At 36.7% G+C, this 11,493-nt stretch overlaps 1 pseudogene; it reads right to left on the reverse strand.

Moving 5' to 3' along the window:
* Positions 1–8,150: 8,150 nt before the first annotated feature.
* On the reverse strand, positions 8,151–10,990 carry LOC138938281 (uncharacterized; annotated as a pseudogene).
* Between the last annotated feature and the right edge of the window lie 503 nt (positions 10,991–11,493).

Genomic DNA, 11,493 nt, shown 5'->3' on the forward strand with positions numbered 1-11,493 from the left:
AAAATGTCCTGTTAATGACTGCCTTCAACGCGTATCGGAAATCTTGTAGAGCTTCTTGCTAGAAGCTCTCGCGAGAACGGATATCTTGCACGCGGCCGCCGGATGTTGCTTGGCGCGAGGCAGAGGACATTCGCGGAACGGTGAACGCGCGTCGATTCTCGGACTCCACACGCTTAACACTCACAAACTCGAGTACATAACAAGTAGGAATACAGACACTGAGGCGTCTTTCGCACTAAGTTCGATTCTCGATAGTCTGCTAGAATGTCGGTTGAGAATTTTCAGCGAGAATGACTAAATCGCATATGACACGAGCGAGATTAAACAAAACAGCGCGAAGTTCACAATAAGTAGCGCGAAACGACACGAGCGAGAATATGACACGAGAGAATATCATACGAGAGTGTATGAAACGAGAAATTATGATCGATTGCTATCGACCAGCTCGAATCGTCGTAAGCGGCAAACTCTTCGGACCGATTTTGAGACGAGTACTTCCACTGAGTAAGCGACACGAGCTCGAATGTGCGAAAGAATATCATACGAAAAATGATGATATTCGAAACTATGATCGATTGCTATCGACCAGCTCGTATCGGTGTCAGCGTAAGACTTTTCGGACCGTTTTTGATACGAGTACTTCCACTGAGTAAGCGACACGAGCTCGAATATGCGAAAGAATATCATACGAGAAATGATGATATTCGAAACTATGATCGATTGCTATCGACCAGCTCGTATCGGTGTCAGCGTAAGACTAAATCGACCGACCGCTGAAACTCGCGATCTGCCGATGTGAATAACAAGTTTTTCCGATTTCGAACCTTCGAGAACTAGCTGTTTGTCACAGTTTTTCATTCTAAAAGGAATGCGATCACGCGCCTTTTTCTTTGTTATGATCAAGCGATCACGCGCCGATCGGCTGATCGCGACGATGCTTATTCTCGCTCGTGTTTTTATTTTTCGAGGCAATCGTGTTAATTTAACGGCGACGTTCGCCGATTGAAATTTAGGCATTAAATGTTTCAATTTTGAACAAATACGTTCAGTATTGCATCGGCCACTTGTGTGAAAGGTTCATATAAAAATGTATCCCACTGAAGAAAGCCGCATGAATTATTACGTTCCGATTTGAGATGCTGATGAAACTTCACCGTGTAAGAAGAAGAAATGTAACAAGTAAATTTTAATTAACTTAAAGAATTTTTATACTTTTTAAATATTTTTTTACACCTTTTAAATATTTATATAAATAATATTGTTTTTACTCCCTAGCATTTCATTCGAGCCTCGTCGCGCGGTTCGTATACTCCGAAGACGATACGCCTTAACCCCGACGTCATACAAATATTTAGACATTGGAATAAACGTTGGAGCTGTATCTTGCGTGGAATTGGTTCTCGGCGATAATCGGGGCAATCAAATAATATTGCCTTTTGAAACGTGGAAATCGCTAATGCAGAAACGTGCGGACATTGAACGGCTTCTACAATCGACTGAAATTCCATTGCGGATTCGAGATTTGACATTCGAAGTGGTTAAAATATCTGATTCGAATATTATAAAAATAGGATTATCCAATAATTCTTTATATATGAAACCGCCAACTCTATTTTATTCATTCGATTTTGAAAAATGCATAGATCATATGTATTACTGGTTATGTGAAAATATGCATATTGTAAATGAAAAATTCAAACAATTTGTAACTGTTTTACAACAGAATAATATCGCTAATGTATGCGACGCTGCAAAAACGATGAAAGTGATAAGTTTAACAGCAAATCGCTCATAGATTACGAGTTATTGACATGTGCTGTAAATGATATTCTTCACGAGGCTTGTAATAAATAAATTATTTTACTAATTATCTGTGAATTTAATTATTTATCCCATCTTTTATGTATGTATGTATGAATAAAAACGGTGTAATAGATATGCACAGTCTGCAGAATTTAACTTGCGGACTCTATCCTTCTCCTACACATTGCGGACGCCCCGCGCTATCTCTCTCACACCGCCTTGCGAACGCCGTATCATCCACGTGCATGCTTCGTGCTATCTCTCTCTTTATCTCTTTCTCTCGCGAACGTCATCCTTTTCCCAAATGTATGCGGATGCTATCTCTCTCCCAAGTGCATGCGGATGCTATCCCTCTCCCACACATTGCGAACGCCTCGCGCCATCCTTTTCCCACGTGCATGCAAACGCTATCCTTGTCTTAGGCTCATATGGACGCCTAGCGCTATCCTTCTCCCACGCTCATAGAATATCATTAGTGCTATCCTCCTCTTACATATTACGGACGCCTCGCGCTATCTCTCTCACACTTACTCGCGGCATCGTACCTTCGCGTTCCCTCTTCCCCGCGGACCCCTCGCCTATCAGATTCGCGCGGTCCCCCTCCCCCCCTCCGCGGACCCCTCGCTTACCGGTTAGGTTAGATTAGCGGGTCCCTCGCTTATCGGTTAGGACGCGGCCCCCCTCTTCTCCGCAGCCCCCTCACCACCCGGTTAGGACGCGGTCCCCCCCCGCGTGACGTCATACACCCCCCCCCCTCAAAGGACCTGAGTTAGAACCGGCCTAGATACACTACTTTGCCATAATATTATTATTATGATACTTATAAATATTGCAAAACTGTCTGATATCGGGTATATAACTTCTTTTTAGTAGTATTATAATTATGTTCTGCTCGCGATGAAAATTCTGCTGGCGCAAACAATCGGCCGGTCTTGGCTTGCTGTGCCTTGATATAATATTGCTCCAATGGCGTAATCTGATGCGTCCGTCGTTAAAAAGGAATTCTTGACTGAAATCAGGCTATTTTAGCACCGGGGCAGTAATTACTTTATTTTTTAAAGTCTCTAATGCATTTTGTTGTTCTCCGATCCATTCAAATTTTTCTCCTTTTTTCGTTAATTTTGTAAGAGGTTTGGCAAAAAGGTTTGGATTTAGAGAAATTTTCTATAAATTTTCGATAATATCCCGCTAAACATATAAAAGATTGTATTTCTTTCATCTTGGTCGGTGTTGGGAATTCTCGCACTGCTTTTAGTTTGGAAGGATCAGGCATGATTCCGTTTTCGGTTACTATGTGCCCTAAATATATTACTTCCTTTCTGAGGAACTCCCACTTATCAGGTTGAAGCTTTAAATTATGTTTTTGTAATTTGTTTAATATTTCGATAAGTCGTGTATTATGTTCCTTTAAACTTGCTCCGTATATGCCAATGTCGTCCAAATACCATATACTAGACATTTGATTCCTTGTAATCCAGTCAGCACAGAGTTCATTAACCGCTGGAATGTGGCTGGCGCGTTCTTTAATCCGAACGGCATCCTATTAAATTCGTAATGTCCGTACGGTGTAGAAAACGCTGTCTTGCATTTATCGTTCTCGGTCACGGGTATCTGGTGATAACTTGACGCTAGATTCAAGGTGGTAAAGTATTTTGCGTTTCCCAGTTGGTCTAATATGTCCGTTATGTTAGGTAATGGAAAGAAATCACCTATAGTTAAATCGTTTAACTTTCGAAAATCTACAACTATTCGTAGTTTTTGTTTACCTGACGCATTGGTCTTCTTAGGGACTACTAGCAATGGAGCGTTCCATTGGTTGGTACTTGTTCTAATAATTTTGTTTTTCAACATGCTCTTTACTTGCTGATTTACTTCTTGTTTATGTTTTTCTGGTAAGGGATACGGGCGTGTATTTGCATTGTTGGCTTGAACCGTAATTTTATGTGTGATAGTAGGAGTATAAATGAGTGCATCTCCTTCGATATAAAGTATGTCGCTAAAATCCTTACAAATTTCTAGCAGTGTTTTTACCTCCTCTTGATTTAGGTGTTACGAAGTAAATTTTTTATTTGTTCGCGACGGGAAAATGTTGTAGGCTCCGGTTGTGCTTGAGAAATGCCTTTTTGAGCCGCTGTATTTATTTCTTCGACTGTTACGCATGGAGTTGGTAATTTAATATATTCTTCGGTAGTGTTTATAACACTGATTGGGCAGGAAAATTCTTCTGGCTTTATTAAGCAATAGCTGATAAAAACTCCAGGTTATGTTTCCTCAGCTCGTATTATACCTACTTTATTTGAGCCGATAGTAGCTTGAATAATTGTTTCGCTGCGCGATTTTAACATTGTTGAATAAAGTACCAGAGGAGTCTCTGGTTTCGGGGGGTGTCGGGAAGAACGCTTAGAGTCCACGCACACGTATGTTAGTCCGAGCCTCACCTCGCGAATATTCACCCTTACACTCAATTCGATGATTGTCTGCCGGTTGATAATGTCCTTTCGTTCACTGAGATTCTTGAGAACACCGTGAGATTGATTTCTTGATCCGATCCGAATAGCAACCAAATTCCGAGAGATTTTTTCCAAGACAGCGTGCGCTATGAAAGACCGTTACTCGAGGAATGATCGAGGATCACCGGAAGGGTCGATATCGACGCAGGAGCGCGGAAAAGCTCCTGAGAGCTTGATTATGATTGGCTGATAGCGTGATGCGATGCTGATTGGATTGATAAGACCGGCATCGGGATTGGGTTGAGGTCGCGTATGAGAGAGAAAACGAAGAGAGAAAGAGCACTAAAGAGAAGGACTAGAGTGAGTAAGATGATGGTGATGAGATTGCGCAAAAGTCGCGATATTTTCTGAACAAACATTAATGCTCGATACGGATATAATTTTAATATCGTATCTGCTAGCTGTATTTGTTTTTTATTATAATCGCACGTTATCTTGTGTTTTTGTAGAAAGTCTACTCGTAGGATTTCTTCATAATCAATTGGGAAGTCGTCCTTCATGATATAAATTAAGTGCCATATTTTTCGGTTCTTCAGGATTATTGTTGCCTTGATTTTTCCTGTTGTATTTATTTTGTGTCCTGTAACTCCAATGAGTGCCATTTGCTCCTCGTACATCATGGTTTCTCCTTTTAAATTTCTTATCTTTATTAATGTAACTGTTGTTCCTGTGTCAAACAGTAGATTTAATTTCCTTTTTTTATTTCCTAGATAGGGAGAATTACTAGATCTAATCCAGTTTTCGTTTGTTGTTTTCTTGTTACTTGCGATATTTGATATTCGAGAGCTGGCCTCAACTGTCTTGTATTCTCTTCGTCTTCTTCTTCATCCTCATCTTGCGTTGCATTTTTTCTTCTGCTGCCTATTCGTTTTATTACGAATTTGTGGCTTTATATCTTCGCTTGATTTCGTCTGGTTAGATTGTGTTATCCCCGGGCGTCCGTGTAGCCTTCAGCATTCATCTCGATTATGACTTGACTTTTTGCAGTAGGTATAATGTTTTTCGAGTGTATTTATTCTTGATTGTCCCTGTGACTTCGGCAAGGAGAATCGGTTTGAATATCTGCTTATTCGGCATTCTCGTCCGTGATGCCCTAGTTTTCCGTATTTATTGCATTGTAATACTTTATTTCGCGCTGCTTGCGAAATTGTATAATCGGACTTATGTCTCGACGCATGTTCTAAGGGATCCTTGACCTTCTCTTCTGCATTGGTTCCTGCGATTGCTTCTTGAAACGTTGAGTAACGCTGTGCTCGCACCACTAATTTGATATTGTCGTGGAGACCTATTTGAAAATTTTGCAGCGCTTGTTGTTATATAGTATTAAGTATAACGCGTTTTCGTTCGCTGCTGTAATTTTGACCTTCGATCATGGATTCATATAATTCCATAGCCAGGTTATCGGCGCGAAGCTCGTATACTCTAGCGCTCTTGCCGGCTTTTTGTTTTAAGGAGTTAAACTCAATTTGCAAGTGAGTAATGCTCTTCTTACTTAAATAGTAGATTTCTCTTTTAAACTGTCCGAAACTGTTATATTCCGAGTTTCAAAGTCTACGATAGCTTTTCCCTTTAGCTTCGTGCAAAGTATTGCTTCTAATAATGTTCTTTCATCTGCGGAGTTAATATTTTTTATCGCCTATAAACATGTGCGCTTAAAAATTCTTTAACTTTAGCTTGTGAATTTCCGTCGAATTCCGGAACCATATCTCTTGCTTCTTTTAATTGTAAATGACTGTTTAAAGGTGCTGATTAATTTCGAACATCGTTAAGTATTCGTCCGTATGTGACATCAAGGTTAGTGTCATTCGGTATTGTTCGCGTTCTATTTAAAGCTTTCCTATTTGCGTGTAATTCGTGCATTTGCTCGTATAATTCTCTTATTTCTTCTCGCATTTCTCAGACGGTTTGCACGATTTCGATTATCAATGCATTGCTCGGATCTTCAAGTGGACGTCCGGCATCTTCATAGTCCGCGGCGGCGTTATGTCTAGCTTCCCTGCCAAAAATGGTCGATTAAAATCGATTAAAACATAATCCGTTTTAATCGGTTCAATGCGCGCCCGGATTAAAAAGTAATCGATTTTAATTTCGAACTAATTATAATCGGTTTTAATATCGCTTTCGCGGATTATTTCCAATCCGAAATCATTACATTCTAATCCATATTGTTGTCAATCCAAATAAACACAATAAAATCGAATTAAATCGAATTTTTCATGAATATTATATTTGACTGTGTGTATATAAATAAAGAAACAAAATTGTATTTATTACAAAATTTTATTTATTATTGAATTTCAAATATATTCGGAGGTTTGCATAAATATCTACAATATCCTACATCTATGTGAATAACCTTGCTTTTGACATCGCTTATGGGAATTATTGAACTGTGTACATAATCTTCTAATTTTATCCTATCCATGTACGACACATTGAACGGTTTGTTGGAACTAATTGTAATTTTTGATATTTGCATGTGGTATTTATTATTTAATAGAATAATGTGTATTATCTGACCATATTCGCCTGAATGTAACTGAATCATTGTATCGTTCGTCCTTCTCGCTTTGCGATACTTCTGGCTGTGAAATACAACACCTCTAACGATGCATTTTTTATATGCTTTATACATTTTATCATCGCATTTTATTCTATAGCATTTGCCAATGAAAACGACATTGTTGTCATCTTACTGTGTGTAGGATTTTGATAAATGTTTATATTGAAATAAATTTGTGCAGTAGTCACGCACGGCAGATACATCACAGTAATCTACATTATCCGTTAGAAAGTGCAATATCTCCAAGGACTTTTTCGATATTTGCTGGTCAATTCTGTTTGGACCATTCATACATTGTTTTTATTTATATATTACTCTCAAAAGGAAATGTAGAAGTCGACCACAAAGGACCCGTTTTTTTTACCGACTGCACTATATGCAATAAAGTGTGCATATTAAAAGTCATCTTTTGTCGTCCATAGTACACTTCAAAATAACCTACAAACTTCAATAAATCGTATTCACACTGTTTTAGTTCATTTGCAGTTATTTCAGTTTTTAACAATACGTGCAAACTATTTACAAGTAAGGAATAGTGCGTAAATGCATCCTGATTTAAAACACCGTTAAGGCATGGCAAACTACAATATAATACAATAGCCATGATTTTTCTGCTGATGCCTTCCACTTTGCCATCATGCAAAGATTCCGGAAGTCTATGAATATTTTGAGTCGGTTTTATTAAACTCAAGCGTTTGTTAATAGTATCTCGCTCGGCTTTATTCAATTTAAAACACGACTTAGAATCCGAAGCAGTCCACTGATTCCAAATGTATTTGCTTACATCACAGAGAATACCATGCATGTATTCATAAGCAAATGACCAAACCATGTCAATTTGTGGAATTTGAGATACTGAGATATCGTCTCGTACGCCCATTTCACTGCTTTTCTTTAAATCACGCACAAGTTGAACATTCTTGTGATGACTGTCAGCAGTCCGTAAAGGTGGATCATGTTCACGTATGGTATATCTTATTCCATGTATTTCTGCGATGTATTCTCCGGGGTAGTAGCACCAACTGCAGCCATATCTTCCGTTAAACTGCACTCTATTTTACATGATTGGGCGGCAAACGGAATCAATGAAACACGCTAAGGGGCAGAATTTCATAACAATTTTTTTATTATCAGGACCACGAACAATAATACCGTTATTATAAAGGTAAGAAACTTAATCATTGAATTTTAAAAAATACAAGTCCAGTAATTTACTGTTCGGTTCGTAAGTGCACATTAGTAGCCAAGCTAAAAGAACGTATTTAAACCTACTCTTAGGTGGTAAACAATTTAAAATTATTTGTAGTGACCAAAACCCTCGTTTCCCACTTTTAGTTAAAGGGGCGCCATCAGTACTGTAATTGAATGTTACTATCAAATTAACATCTTTCGAAATATTTCTATAAATTTCACTGTCGTAAATATCTCTTATAATATTAAAGTTATTAGCATGACAATTACTTTTTGATGAAATAAAATCGAATATCTCAGCTTTGGTTGCTTCGTGAGAAAAAAGCATTTCTAATTGATATCTTACATCAATTGACATGAAGTAATTATTGGATGTCAATGAAATTACATGTTTTTCTTGATAAGAGTCACACGTTACTGATTGTTTTATAAAGTTATTTTTCGATGTCGAATACATAATTTTGGTATGACACTTGTCGCAGAAATAATGATGAACTACTTTGTCGTCTGGTGGATCGAATGCTTTACCTAAAATGTATTTGAAAATATTAATTTTTTCGGATTTTGGCCCGGCCAATAATTTTATCATGTTTATAAGCGCAGATTTTTCAACATCTGACAGCTTAAATCGGAGCGAAAATGCAGCGACTAATGTCATTATGTCTTGTATTGTCAAATTGGACTTTGAAAATAATACAATATCGTCGAATGTGATATTGTCTTCTTCACTTTGCTCCTCAATACTTCATAGTTGTCATCCACATCGCTTCCGGTAGTATAACTATCTTCGTCATCTTCTGCTTTTTTCCTCGTTTCACTTTTGTTGTCGTCACAGTCGTCCGTTATTCTATTATCCATACTTTCTTCGTTATTTATTTCATTTTCATCGTTGATGCAACCCATGTCACTACTGTTAAATTTATTATTACTGTTAATTGTGTCGTCATTATCTTCTTCATTTCTTGTTGTCTTTGCCATACATGGGGAATATTGCATGGTAATGTTATTCGCAACATTATCAGATCTCCCGCTGCAATCACCAAGTTTTTCGGCAATTGTCTTTAGTACAAGCAGTATTTCTGATGCCTTCATAGACTCCAGTATTATCTGTATAAGAATTATATAATTTTGAATTGTAATGTAGAGTAAACCCAGTTATAAAAATTAAGCGATTGTTGTAAATAGATGAAGTGCATTTCAGAAATGAGGAAAATATTGCGGAAGTTCATATGTAATATTTTCTTAATTTTTTGATATATTAGAAGTATCCAAATATTTTATTAATTTCTTAAGTATACTTTATTTATTTATAACAAAAATAATGTTTTTATAATTGTCGAAGTTTAATAATGTACACATTTTTTCTACATTTTATTGGAAACGTGCGCTATATAAACAAAGAAAAAGTAGAATAAATTACGCGTGACAAGGTACAACAACACACCCCTCCGATGGTGCACCACCTTGCCGTGGTGGAGGGGCTCCCCTTCCGGTCTTGGAAGGGGTCTAAGAGTGCACCACAAATCTCGATCGTCGCGAGAATGTGTTTTATTTTTATTTATTTTGGATGATGTGTTGTGGAATGGATTGGGGTATTGTGGGGGGTTATTGGGGGGTTTATGGGGTTTTTATGGGGGGTTGTGTGGGATTGTGGGGATGTGTAATATATGTTTATGTATTATTTACTTCTATTATAATTCAAATTCATAAGTAGTTAAATGGCATTCATATAATTTACAACGTATTATATATTATGTACAGAAAAAGTGCGAAATTACCAATTAATTACATATTTATTGAAATAAAGTAACAACGTGAATAATATCTTCAGACGTTAAAATATTTTTCAATGAAAACAGCATGTTTGCAATTTGACAAAGGGACAAAATATCATTTATAAATAATATTTATTTGGAAATCAAACAAGTCAAATATTCGAACAATGTAACAAATTACTGTGAGTGTTGAAACGTATGCGTTTTTGATGTTAATCGTGAGATGCTGCAATACATCACTAGCATGACGATGTGATATAGCGGTCAATTTTTGTAATAAACTATATTCCGCAATAACATTCGCGTGTGGCTCTTATGGCAATTTCTTTCCTTCTTTAATTTATTTATTATTCAGAGCCAAAAATATTTTAGTTTTAATGTTTTAATTTTTTAAATTACTGTTAATATCTGTTATTCTTATCGTAATATCTAATACATTCTATGTGATAATGTTTATATTGTTATCAAATATTTCTAATTTTAAAAACTTGTATTATTATAGATATATTTTCTGTTTGACTTCTTTCTTCTGCTAGATTGACTGAATTTGCTCTTTTTTTAAGAACTGATGAATGAGACATTATTCCGGTGCAAAAATTATTTCCTACACGAACAACACGTGTTTCGACTTACAATATGTGCAATCCTATAACAGTATTACTGAACAATGAAACAATTATACTATTTATTAAAAAATGTATTTTAAAAATGTATGAAAAAAGTATTCATTCCTCTGGGAAAAAAAATTTTTTTTGCGACAGAAATTTGTTTATGATTATTGGTAAAAGAATTTGTTGCCAATCTGTTTGCATATTGCGTACATTTTGCTTACTAGGTCATAACCGATAAGCTATTATTGTACTGTTTTCATTTTCAAAGAAACTGCGTTTTACAAATAAATAAAATCATATTAATGCATAATTCATCATGTGCAGATTATGACATTTACTCACCTTCAGTATTACAATGTCGAGCTATAGCAAGAGTTTCCCATATTGTTGATGTGCGTGGAGATACATTGTACTCGTATGATTTTTCGTAGTTCTTGTATAAACCCATTTTATATCGTTGTTTTATCTTTTTACGATTTTCCATGTTGGGGTATCGTCGTTACTGTCCGATATACTTTCGTCTGTGATGTGCGGTTATAAAATATTTAATCTAGTATTGTATATGCAGCGTGAAACATTATGTACAACTTATTTTTGACATATTCTGAATTAATTGTGCATCAGCAAACAGTAGAATTTATTTATTTTCTACATATAGCTCAATCATGAACAAAATTCAACCACGTGTTCCTGTCGCACCGCATCTGAATTTTGTTGAGAACGCCGCAAGACAAAAATGGAAAGTAAAAGCTCATCAAAAGCGAAGAAAGGCGCAAATCGCAAAAGTTGTGTGTATTTGGAATAATAACACTCGTGTGACAATAATCCGATGTTGTACTGTCATTATAGGCATTCATAATAATATATTGTAAAGAAACACTAATCTTTACCCCGCGTAAGCTTTATTCTTGGATGACGATTATGTTAGGCAGTCTGCGTGCGCAGCGGTTACTTCGCTTTGATTTGGCGCTTGAGTTTGCGACAACCAATCGAGCATGCGCAGCCTCGTGCCAACCAACGCAAGACTCGGTTATTGGCCA

The sequence above is a fragment of the Polyergus mexicanus genome, unplaced genomic scaffold (assembly GCF_030449975.1).
Source record: "Polyergus mexicanus isolate NDT 795.1 unplaced genomic scaffold, iyPolMexi1.0 SCAF_1, whole genome shotgun sequence".
In the NCBI taxonomy this organism is placed as follows: domain Eukaryota; kingdom Metazoa; phylum Arthropoda; class Insecta; order Hymenoptera; family Formicidae; genus Polyergus; species Polyergus mexicanus.